A 13,818-nucleotide genomic window follows, 5' to 3' on the forward strand; every position below is an offset into this window, starting at 1 on the left:
AAATTCTTTCTGTCCTCACAGTCAAGAAAGGTTTTTCTACAGAGGGACATTTACACAGAAGGTAGCATAAAATGTTCTTCTCTATCTTTTCTTTTTCTTTTTCATCATCAAGGTCACTTCCTCAAATGATCATTCTATAATCATCCCACATAAAGTTTCCTTTATAATTTAACACAAGCCAACTTTTGTTTGTTTGGAAACACTTCAGTTTTTTTAATCAATATATATAGATTTTAAGACTTCTACTTTTTAAAAAATATTTAATGTTTATTTATTTTTTAACGTTTATTCGTTTTTGAGAGACAGAGCACAAGCAAGGGAGAAGCAGAAAGGGAGACACAGAATCTGAAACAGGCTCCAGGCTCTAAGCTGTCAGCACAGAGCCTGATGTGGGGCTTGAAGTCTTTGACTGTGAGATCATGACCTGAGTCAAAGTTGGAGGCTTAACCGACTGAGCCACCCAGAGGCCCCAATTTTTGAAAGAGAGAGAAAGACAGAGTGTAAATAGGGGAAAGGCAGAGAGAGAAGAAAACACAGAATCTAAAGCAGACTCCAGGCTCTGAGCTGTCAACATGAAGCCCAACGTGGTGCTCAAATTCACAGACCACCAGATCATGACCTGAGCTAAAGTCTGATGCTTAACTGAGTCACCCAAGCTCCCTTTAATACTTTTACTTCTCACATCAATTTGAATTTTTGTATTTCAAAAAGAATTCACTTTATTAAAGCTATTAGTCATTGCCAAACACTTGTTTTGTAATGTTCTTTTTTATCCTTCAAAAACAATAAAACACTGATTAAAGAAATTGAAAATGATGCAAAGAAATGGCAAGACATTCCATGCTCATGGGTTAGAAAAACAAATATTGTTAAAATGTCTATACTACCCAATGAAATCAACAAATGTAATGCAATATTTATCAAAATGCCAACAATAATTTTTACATAATCTTCTAATCTGTATGGAGCCATAAAAGGCCTTGAAAAGACAAAGCAATCTTGAAAAAAAACTGGAGGTATTACAACTTCAGATTTTAAGTTATATTACAAAGTGGTAGTAATTAAAACAGTATGGCACTGCCATAAAAATAACACATGGAATGGAACAGAAAACCCAGAAATGAATCCACAATTACAATGGTCATTAATTTTCAACAAATGAGGAATGAATATACAATGGGAAAAAGACAGTCTCTTCAACAAATGGTGTTGAAAAACTATATAGACGCATGTAAAAGAACCACTTTCTTTCAGCATACACACACACACACACACACACACTCTTATACACACACAACACACATAAACACGTGCACTACAAATCTCAAAATGCATTAAGACCAAATGTGAGATCAAAAACCATAAAAATTCTTGAAGAGACCACAGGTAGAAATCATTCTGACATTGGTCATAGCAACTTTTTTTTTAGTAATGTCTTTTGAGGAAAGGGAAATAAAAGCAAAATAAACTATTCAGACTACATCAAAATAAAAAGTGCCTGCACAGGGAAGGAAATAATCAACAAAATAAAAGGCAATCTATGAAATAAAAGATATTTGCAAATGACATGTTTGATAAAGAGTTAATATCCAAAACATATAAAGAATGGTTACAACTCCATACCCCAAAAACAAATATTCCAATTAAAACATGGGCAGATGTCATGAACAGACATCTCTCCAAAGAAGATGCGCATATGGCTGACAGACACATGAAAAGATGTTCAACATCACTTATTTTCAGGGAAACGAAAATCAAAACTAGAATGAGATATCACCTTACACCTGTCACAATGGCTCAAATAAGACCCAAGAAACAAATGTTGGCAGGGAAGTGGAGAAAAGGGAACCCTCCTGCACTGTTGGTGGGACTGCAAATTGGTACAGCCCCTGTGGAACACAGTATGGAAATTTCTCAAAAAGTTAAAAATAGAAGTACCCTATGATTCAAGAATTGCACTACTGTGTATTTATGCAAAAATTACAAGAACAGTAATTCAAAGAGATACACGCACCCTTATGTTTATAGCAACATTATTTATAACAGCCAAATTATGGAAGCAGTCCAAGTGGCTATCAATAGAAGAATGGATAAAGAAGATGTGATACATATATACAATGGAATATTAATCAGCGATTTAAAAGAGTGAAATATTGCAGTTTGCAACAACAAGGGTAGAGCTAGAGAGTATAACGCTAAGTGAAATAAATCTGTCAGAGAGAGACGAGTACCAGACAGGGCATCTTGTAATTTTTTTTTATGAAAATGTTCTTTTTCAAATTATTTGAGTATTTTAAAAAATTGTAATCCCGTTTTTTATAAAATGTCAAAAGGTTATTATTTTATCTACCATATTTTGAGAGCACAATGATCTCAAAAGAATTTCATGAAAGTATTGTCCCCTGCCTGCATATGGTAAAATTATAACTGAAATATAAGAATAATGAATTTCTTAGGCTATTTCACACGGTCATTTCTTGAATATCTAGGGCTTATACTAAGTTTTTCCATGACTGATAATGTTCCTGCATTGTAGAGCATAACCTCTGTTTTTTCTGTTCAAAAAATATTTCTTTCCCACCTGTTCTCTGTGCATGCTATACACAGTGAGAATGCCAGACCCACCTTAAGTTTATTTTTAATTTTATTTATTATATGTGCTATTTAAGCAAACATTTTTAAATTATATCTACTTCCCCCATTAAACTTTAGTTTCTTTCTATATGGAGAATAGATGTGTCTTTAGTATTTAATATAAAACATACAAATTTCACTTAAAGAATCCATTTTCTGTCTGTAATCCTAAGATTTTATATTAATTTATTATTCATAAACCATTCTGTGTTGTACCATTTTATATATTATCTTCATGCTATTTCTTACTAAAACTCTTTCTTGGGGAATACATTTTTATTTTTGAAACTTTGATTATTTTTTCCTTAATTTATTGGAAAACAATCTTAAAAGGAGTTTCAAAATACAACATTTATGTACTCCATTTTACATGAAGTGTTCTGAACACTGTTTTTGTTAAAGCAGACTGTGTCTCTACACACACACACACACACACACACGCACACGCACATGCACACACATACATGCACACACACACATGCACACACACACACACACCATAACACACAATTGTGGTCTGTAAAGACCAAATAAACAAATTAAAAGGGGCTATCATTAAACTATTTTAGATTTTTAATGGTTGTGCTAAATTTTCTCATTCTGTTATGCATACAGTATTACTTTTGATTTAAACTTTGGTGTGAAGTTGGAACTCTCTTACCCTGGGCCCATGTACTTGGCCTTTTCCTCCATAATAAATTTCCTTCAAAATTTTTGGTATCCAATTGGATAATTCTGACAGTATATCTGGTCAAAACCTGCATTCGCTGACTGTAATATATATCTAACATGAATTTATATGCACTGAGATCACTGTTCAGACACTCTTGACCTATTATCTGATCCCCATGACCCCTAAGCCTAACCAGTAGATTTCAGTGGCACTCCGGATTTGAGAAAGAATTATCAGTTTAGAGCAATATCCAAAAACTTCTAAGATTGGTTTATTTATCTTTCCCTAGAGCCCTGTTACCTAGTTAAATAGTCTTTGGTCCTTTTAGAAAAGGTTAGGAATGGAACTTATAGTATGTGCATAGTTGTAGTGTGATTAGAAAACTTTTCTGGAGATCATATAACTTTCCCTTAAGAAGTGATGAATCTGGAGGCAGCTGGGTGGCTCAGATGGTTGAGCATTAGACGTCAGCTCAGGGCATCATCTTATGGTTCATGAGTTCAAGCCCCACATGGAGCTCACTGCCTGCTTAAGATCCTCTGTCTTCCTCTATCTACCTCTCCCCTTCTTGTACTCCTCCCCCAAAATAAATAAATATTAAAAAAAAGAGAAGATGAATCTATGAGCTTACTGATGTTTGGGAATTGGAGGATGGCTTATTAATTTTTATGGCAACCAAAATGACATCTCTATGAGTCAAGTGATCACTAAGTGCATTATCTAATTATGTTAGTTATTGACACCTTAGCATCACTTAACCACAGCCACAAATCTCTATTTTTTAAACCTGAGACCTAATTCATCTCTGGAAAGTATATGCTACTGTTTGGCTTCTTGCAATCTCACAGCATACTGATTCTAGTAAAGTCAGAGTGGATATCAATGGTAGCATCTTCACCTTATTTCAGTTTTCAGTAGGTAAAAATTTCAATGCTAGTGCTTTCCTCAAAAGTTTCTCAATAGCATGGTCCAGGTGTCTTTGGAGAGGTATTTAAAAGTATATGATAGGTTCACATGATAAATTCCCTCCAACTTCCCATCTCTCTAAGCCATTTTCTCTGAATAAGTATAGGGGTACCCTGGGTGTCGCAGTCAGTTAAGCTTCCAACTCTTGATATCAGCTCAGGTCATGATCTCATGGTTTGTGAGTTTGAACCCTGAGTGAGGCTCTGGGCTGACAGCACAAAGCCTGCGTGGGTTCTCTCTCTGTCATTCTCATCCTTGCCTGCTCAAAATAAATAAATAAAGTTAAAAAATAACAAATAAAATAGGTAATGTTTAGGAGTAGTCTGAGTCATGTCAGCAGTCTGAAAGGAGGTGCAACAGTGGAGGAAAAATGAGAATTCTGGAGAAGCAGTGGGTATTATTAGGAGAAGGAGCAGCTTATGGACATACTGGCCGAAGAGATGCTCAATAAGTAGTCCATGGTCTGGCACCAGAACAATTTTGACTACCACACAAGAACCTTACAAGATAGGTATAGAGAAGTCAGTGGGAACCTGCAGGAAATATATGATATGCTGGGTTTAAAAAGTTGAAAGTCAAAGCCATTTCAGGACCCAATGAATTTGACAAATTTTATAGTAGACTCAAGCAAATAAAGACTCAAGCAAATAAAGAAACCCACCAGAAATATCCAAATGAGATCTGTGGGCCAATGTCAGTGGAGTTTAAGGGGCTTCTGAAGTCTGGGGAGAATCCAGGTGAAGAGGCATGAAACTTGGAGTTCACAGATGAAAAGAAATGCTGTGGCTACCTTGACCTCCATGATTGTTACTTCAAAGACATTAACTAAAGGCCTCAAAAAAGCTGGATTATCTCACATACCTGTCAATCTTTGACCAGTTATTTGACATTTCTAAATAAAGGAAGAATACTGAATATAAGAAATACCTGGAGATGATGCTTGTGTACCTTCAAGATTATACAGACTGATGAAGCCCCTCCATGATCAGAATGAAGTTTGGGGATAAATTTGAGAAGTGTGAGAATGGTACCTATGCTGGATGGCCAAAAGAGATCAACAGTGCCCTGACCCATGCTGGAGCCCATCTTGACCTTTTCTGCATTGTTTTCAAGCTTTAGGCTTGAAGTGTGGTGGGACCTAAGAAGAGTGGGGCCAGAGGCTAATCAGGACCAAAGGAAAGCTCAGGGAGTCACTTGACACCTCCCTGTTGGCAAAAATCCCAAGTCACAAGGCACCAAGTGAGACACTGAAAAGGACAAATATGCTACTTTCCTAGAAGCCCAGATCTATGAATATGTAGAGATTCTTGGGGAACGGTAACATCTCATTCATGAAAAAAGTATATCACAAACAGGCAAAGACAGGGAAGAGTGAGAAGTAAAAAGGAAGAGTAGATCGGTGAAAGGAAAGGAAAGACAAAGAGAATGAGATCATTTCCAACCCCCAAAGCCTGCCTCTTGGCTAGGATGGCAAACACATGCCCTACTGATCGTATTAGCTTCATGGTCTAAACTACAACCCTGAGATATGTGGGAATTACACCTACCAAGGTCCCAAGGCCTTCCAGCAGCACTGTGCTGACTGGTGTCATGCTCAGGCATGAGGTGCTTGGGCATTCCCATTTGCCCAAGCAATTCCATTACCCCTTTGCTAATGTGACACAGATTGAAGTGAAGATGGCAGCCTGACACTGAGGAAGAATTCACAGTGGGAGTGTTTTGGGTAAGAAGACATATGAGAATCTGAAAAGACAAGAACTGCTGTGGTGCTCAAGGATGTATCTTAGCTTTTGGGCTTGCCCGGACTTACCTAACATTTGGTTTGTCTACTTCTCCCAACCAAATGCATCTAAAGCGTCTGCTACTTATTCTTATGGTCTAGCACGCATCTCAGACAAATCAAGGCATGCTGGCAGATTAGAGAGTTGAGATGTGTTTTATCTTTATTTTATATTAAAAGATTCTGTCAGAAAATATAAAATATTAAAAAATAAAATAGGTAATGTTTGATACCTCAGCTTCATTAGGGAATTCCATCAGAGTCTATTTGTAATAAACTAATCAAGCAAGGAGCTGGACAAATTACATATTGATTTAGTATTTTTGGTATGTGGACTTATGCTGATAAAGCATCACATCTAAAATTACGTATCCCCTTTCTTGTTCTTTTATCCTGCCTTCTGAAAATTGGTGAAATTAGTGCATATATGAAGGTTATTACAAATATTAGGTGAGTTAATGTTTGTTTTTTTTCAGGTTTGTTTATTTAATTTGAGAGAAAGAGAGAAAGAGAGAGAGAGAGAACCAGTGGGGAAGGTGCAGAGACAGAGAGAAACAGAATATCCCAAGCAGGGTCTGTACTGACAGCACAGAGGCCTATGCAGGGCTCCAACTCATGAACTTTGAGATCATGATGTGAGTCGAAGTCAGACGCTTAACTTATTGAGCCACCTAAATGCCTCAGATGAGTTAATATTTGTAAAGTTCTGATAAAAATGCCTGTCATATTATTGCTAGGTAACTGTTTGCTACACAAAAATGTATAGAGGATATAAAAACCCTTTAGCAAGTGACTTCTTTTGTTCTCTGTCCTTTTGATCTCACTTTTTTCCTGGATGCTTTTCTGATTTTTTTTTTCAATTAAACACATTCACAGTTAAAAAATAACCTAAAGCTCTCTCTGGAAAAAAGATTACGAAAGTGCTATTCTTTTGTTCATTTAACATTTTCTTACAACTATGAGCCTGTAACAAAGTTATATACAAACACAAAGTCTTCTCTTTCAGGAACTTCAGAAAAAAGGATCAAATTAGGACACAACACAATAAACATTAAATAATAGTAACAGTAAAAATGATCAACCAAGAAAAAATGATGTTTGTGTCTTTGAAGAAAATATCAAGAACAGATTTATACTGAATAAGACATTTATCCAGGATTGGTGTGAGAAAAAAGATATTAAATGAGAAAAGTTAGACAATTAAATGCAACTAGATCATGTGTTGCATAGGAATGTGTAGAAATTAAAGAACTGCAACTGAATTTAATATTCTTTGAATATATTAATACCTGCAATGTAGTGCCTATGATACTAATTTTTATTACATGCATGAATGTAGTCAACTGCAAGTCATGGAAGCTGAACTTTTAGTCAACTAGACTGTGGAGAGGTTCATTTTTATCTCACATGACAGTATGAATATATGGAAGCCAGAATTAGTTGCTGTCAAAAATCTTTTTAACAAACCAGTTTGTTTTTCTTTCTATTCTGCCAATCTTAGAATACGGACTTACTTCTTCATTTGTATTGTCTTGTGAATGTACTGAAGTCTGCTAAAGCTACAAATGTTTTTTAAAAATTTTTAATGTTTATTTTTGAGTGAGAAAGACACAGAGTGCAAATGGGGGAGAGGCAAAGAGAGAGAGAGAGAGAGAGAGAGAGGGAGACACAGAATCTGAAAGCAGGCTCCGAGCTGTCGGCATAGAACTTGACACCAGGCTTGAACTAAGGAGCTGCAAGATCATGACCTGAGTCCGACACTTAACAGACTGAGTAACCCAGGTGCCCCAATATCTATAGATTCTTAATCCAAGAAAAGACAGAAAAGAGAACATAAGAACAGTGCCAGAAACATCTGTACCTTTTTATAAAATACGATTATCGGTAAGATAGTTTTATTCCTCCGTGTCTTTAGTTTAAAACCAGGGTGTTGTTTTAACCCCAAGTTATCATACAAATATTTCCCAATTACTTGGCAGTATTCCACTTACATTTCATTGGCTAAAACATAATAGACATTGCTAGCTACAGGGAATCTTGGTAACTTGTTATTCAGCTGAGTACACTGCTGTCCCAACAAAGATAGCAAGAAAGGAGTAGATATTGGATAAGAATTGTCATGCTATGCTTCAATTTTTGCTAACAAATCTATGAGCTTGTTGACAATATCAAAAGTGATTTTCTCTAAATAAGACAATTTCCTTGTCTTTTAATGAATACTTCCTTTGTCTTCAGGACTCTACCCTCAATTATGGATTATAGCAGTTTGCTTAATATGTGAGACTCACTGTTTTGTAATTCAGAGGATTCAAGTTAAATCTCTTTTTATAGACAGAAACAATATTGATGAATTGTCCATCCTTCAGTTCAGTGTGCATCCCAAATGCCAGGTTATAAATTTAAAACAACAGGCATTCAATTTCTATTAAATTATTTAAAAACACTTGACTGTGACATAACATTTCCATTATATGTTTATATATCATTTACTCATCAGATCAATTATATCTGTAGCTGTGTTAGTTATTGGATTCTAAATGCCTCTTTTAGCAATGGAAAACAAGGTTAAATCTTCTCATCTATTGCCTTACATTTTTCAAAAAATCTTGTACACTTGTCAACCATAAAAATAATCCTTTAGAAAACATCTCCAAATATTTATATCACTCAATTATCAGTGAAATGTCTTAAGCATTAGAAACACATGTGAAAAACCTGGACTATAAATTATATGCCTGTACTTATATTGAAATGATATATATCTTACAAAACAAAATAACAATAATAAATAATGGAATTTCCATACTAAGCTAATATGCACTAATGAAGTTTATCACTATTAAGAAGAATGTAAGCTTTTAAATAGCCTTTCTTCCAAAATTAAATTTGTATTGCTTTATTGTTAAATATATAGTCACTATTTTTCCCTTGTCATGAGCAGACAAAGAGAAATGTACATGTAAGTACAGAAGGCCAGGTCTTCATTTACTTGTTTTTCATTCTTACAGTTCTTAATAATTATTTCTTGAAAAAATCATTTTAAATTTATGGACAAAGAATATAATACAATCTACATATCCATGTGCCCACTTACAGATAAACTGTAATTTTTCAGGTATCTCTGAAATCTATCAGAAAATAAATAAGGATGTAAATGACAACCACTATTCACTGAAGAATTAGTTATAGATGCTCTATAAACATATGGATATTAATATCAGTACATAAATGGATACATAGATATAGATAAATATATGTTTTTGGTATCATGGTTAGCTAATAATAAGCTGGATTGCTCTTGTTATAATTCTCATTTGGAAAAAAAATAGAAATTTGAATAATTTTTTTTCCTACTTCTTCTGTGGACTGATTGTCTTTTTTACCCTTAAGGATACACAACCACTTTTGGTGAGACTACTTTCCTGACTGGATCCATAATTAAAAATTGATATTATTCATCTTTCATTCTCTTTGACAATTTCATTCTTTAATGTACGTTGTATACATTCTATATATTTGCACATTTATATAAACAACTAATATGTGCCTTTAGCTCCTCTGTTGCCATAGCTTTCTTTATGGGAAATTGGGCCAATAAATCATTTCTAAATATCTTTATATTTGTTTAAGTTACTAAATTATTTGCCCCCTTAATTACATTTCACACATTTGCTCGTTCTTTATTCTTGTTGTATTATGATATCTTGACCTCTTTTAAACAATGATCATTGAATCATCACTGCCATCCCTTGATTTTCTTTCTTTATAAACAATAAAAAAAAAAACTAAGATTCAGTCCATAGTAATTTAAACATATAGTTTCTCTTTTGGAAACACAATTTTAAATGAGTTTTTTTTAAATGAAAGAGTATCTGTCTTTCATATAACTCCACTATTCAGATCTGTATTCAAGAATGACATTCCATTTGTCTGGATTTTTTTCCACAATGCCTTGAGACATGAACAATGCAGAGGTAATTATGAAATAAATTAGTACCCTGAGAAAATTAATTTCAATAGTGTAGTAATGCAGAGGCTAGAATGCAATGAGTTAGGAATTCGAAAGTAGTTGATGAATAGTAGGAAGAATGTGAAGAATGACATTCTAAGTGGTTTTACAATGAACTAGGAGAGTCTGTTATTTTCAGAGCGTAACAGAAGAGGTGGTTTTGGATTCTGATAAGTAGAACAATTGAAGCAGAGAACATTTTAGGTAAAACATGAGGTCACTAAGTACTGAGGCGGTGGGAAGAATAAGTCCATTAAAAGCTGTGGTCATGGACTGGAATGTCTAATTAGATATCTTAGAAATAAAAGATAAATAGCCTATATGAAGGTTAAGCCAATGGAATGAAGAGAGGCAAAGATTGTTACTGTTAATGTGGACAGTAACTATGAGGCTGTCATTAATAGAAGAGTGTGTTAAAGGAGATGATTTCCCAAAGCAGGGCAGAGTGTTATTTAGAGAGGGCAATCAATATACTTGTTACTATAGTACTTATAAAAACATCATATGTGGAAAATCATTTTGACACATTTTTGAAGTTCTATTTTATACTATCAACAACTTATTAATGATAATTGTTTTTAAAAAAGGTTTTATAACTTCCTGTAAGTACAACCCTGACAGATTTATGAGCATAAGACAAATGATTGGCATGTTTCATACAGCTGCCTTCGTCTTAATAAATACATGTTCTTCTCAAAGTGTTAGAATGTGTAGCGATTTAATGTGCCCATATTTTAAGAACTGTCCTACACTTTTATCAAATTGTAGATACAAAAATGAGGAAATGGTCTCATACCTACCTGAGTAGCATTATGGTCACACCACCAGAGTTTGTTGTTTGATGTTAAGAATTATGTATATGTTAAACTTCATGTTCTTTGAATATAAACCAAAGCTAATAATAGAGTATTTGTGTCACTAATATGAGTTAATATATGTAAATATATGCTGTAAATTCTAATGGGCTAGCAAGTTTTATGACATCAAATATTGAATTAAAAATGATAATGCAATGTTTTCAGTACCTCGTTTAATATTTTTTTAATTATTCCTTTGAAATTATAATACCAGTTATAAGCTTCAAAATCCTGAGGTAATATTTAAGGCCTCACCATATCTCTCCTGGCATCCTTGTGCGTCTCTTAGTCAGTCTTGAAAGTAATCATCTTAACAGCATTCATCGTTTGCTTGTTATTTTTTTAATACCATTAAATGGTTATTTACTGAGTGGCTACTGTATTCAAGGGATGGGGACAGAGTAAGAATTCACCAAACTGTGGAAGGACTTATTCTCAATTTTTAGAAGCATTTCGAAGCACTTAACAAGTAATTTCTTTAGGATTCAGTAAGTAACAATGAGTGAGAAGTGAAAGCTACCGTTCCCAGGGAAAGTTACAACCACAAATATCCTCTAACTTTTTCCATTACTAAAATGGCACAATGGGCCATTAATAACAATAAATTTTTATTTAAGGTTTTTTTTTTTTTGAGAGTACACACAGGAGGGTTAGAGAAAGGGGGAGAGAGATCGAGTCCCAAGAAAGCTCTGCACCATCAGTGCAGAGTCTGATGCAGGGCTTGATCCTATAAACTATGAAATCATGACTTGAGCCCGAATCAAGAGTAAGAAGCTTAACTGACTAAGTCATTCAGGCACCCCTCAATAATGCAATGAGGAATCTTAAAGCTGATATAGGTATGAAAAATGCTGAAAGTTTGAGAAATTTTAAATTGTCACCTTGTGTGTGCATGGAAATAGATTAGAAATGGCAAGTTAGAAAGAAGATGGGTTTGAAATAGGTACTGGGTGAAATATACACACAGCAATGCATTGTATCAGCTTAAAGCAAGAAGGGAACTGTTACGTACACTTGGCAAATTGATCATTTGATTAATATGTTACATTCCTCATTCACCCTGATATTCTTTGGCTGGAGGTCTATTCTGATATAAATAATGATGGTTTCTTTTGGTTAGTGTTTATATGATATGTATTTTCCTTTACTTTTCTTTTAGGTTTTCTATAATTTGATACTTAAAAAGTTTTCCTTGAAGAATAAGGTCTTTTTTTAAAATCCAATTTGACCATCTCTGCCTCTTAATAGTGATATTTAGTCTACTAACATTCAATTTAGTTGTAAATATGATTGAGATTATATATACCATCTTATTCTTTGTTTTACTTTTCTCTATTCCCACACATTTTTGTTTTGTTGCTTTTTATCTCTAGTGGATCATTATTTAAAAATTTTTTTTAATTGTTCAATTGTTTACTCTAGGTTTTACAATATATCTCTGTAGTTTATTGATCTATCTAAAAATAGTATACCACTTAACTTGTAGTAGAAGACATTGTACTATCATTTCATCTTTTAGTCCTCACATATACTGTCACTCCACATTACATTGCTAAGATTTTTAACTGTTTTATGTTTCTACTATTTTGGTTTAGGTACTGTATTATCTTTTAAAGATATCAGAACTAAATGAAATGATTCTTTTATATCTACTATTATTTTCTTCCAATTTTCAGCTTGCTTTCTTTATTTATGTAGAACCATATTTCCTTCTGTCTAATAAGCTTTGTTTAAAATGTTTCCATTATGGGTTTCTTGGCAATGGATTTTCCCAAAGTTTTTCTTCTCTGAAAAAACTCATATTTTGCCATGATTTTGAAAGATATTTTAAGTGAATATATAATTCTGGGTTCACAATTTTTACTTTCAGTATGTTAAAGGAGTGCTTCCATTGTCTTCTGGCTTCCAAAATTTCATATGAAAAGTTGCTGTTCTCTCATATCCGTTTCTCTGTGTATAAGATTTTTTTCTTTTGAATGGTTAAAAAGTTTTTTTCTTTATATTTCATTTTTGGCAGCTTGACTCTGGTATGATTTTTAAAAAAATATATTCCTTGCTTGGTGTTCTTGAGAATCTTATCTGTGCATTGCTGTCCTGTACTAAATTTGGAAACCTTACAGGCATCATTTCTTCTATACTTCTATACTTCTTTCCTTTCTTTCTCTATTTGGCACACAAATATAGGTAATATTTTCCCACCGCTCCTGGATTTCTTGTGTCCTTTGTGTGCTCTTTTGTGCCTTTGTTTTAAAGTTTGCCATTAATCTCTGTTGATTTCTTCTATTTTTTTTTGACTGTGAGGATTTTGATAAACCTTTAGGTTTGTTGATAAACCTTTTGAAAGACTTCTTCATCTGTGCCACCTTCTATAAATCTGGTTTATGCAGTAGATTGTATATAATTCAGCATTCATATTTAATTCCTACTTGTAATTTCTAATATTTCACTGAAATTTCCCATCTGTCCACATCTATTTCCAGCTTTTTCACTGAATTTCTTAGCATCTTAATAATGACTATCAAGTTAAAAGGTTTGTTCTGATACGTCTAACACCTAGTTAACCTCTGGTGCTACCTTATGATTTATGTATGGTCTGAAGACCCAGAGAGATTTTCTCTCTATTCTCATGCATTTGTCCCTTCTTTAGTGCACATTTTCCCCCCTTATATTTCTAATTATCTGAAGTATCCTCTCCAGCTCAGTTTTAGGAAATCCCTTTGTGGCTGTGTGTTGGTCTGGAGCTTTGTCAGTATGCCTGTATATCCTCCAGAACCGTGGAACATTAAATCTGCCTCATGTCTGTGGAGATCCTTTGTGGGACTGGGTGTCTGTCCCCTTTCCTAGTGGTAACAGACTTCTGATTTATATCAGTACAGGGTGATTGGTCTGATTGATTTTT

General features: G+C 34.0%; 1 pseudogene; it reads left to right on the forward strand.

Annotated features, from left to right (window-relative positions):
* Positions 1-4,271: 4,271 nt before the first annotated feature.
* On the forward strand, positions 4,272-6,202 carry LOC115301030 (annotated as a pseudogene).
* The last annotated feature ends 7,616 nt before the right edge of the window (positions 6,203-13,818 follow it).

Source organism: Suricata suricatta, chromosome 1 (assembly GCF_006229205.1).
Source record: "Suricata suricatta isolate VVHF042 chromosome 1, meerkat_22Aug2017_6uvM2_HiC, whole genome shotgun sequence".
Lineage (NCBI taxonomy): Eukaryota > Metazoa > Chordata > Mammalia > Carnivora > Herpestidae > Suricata > Suricata suricatta.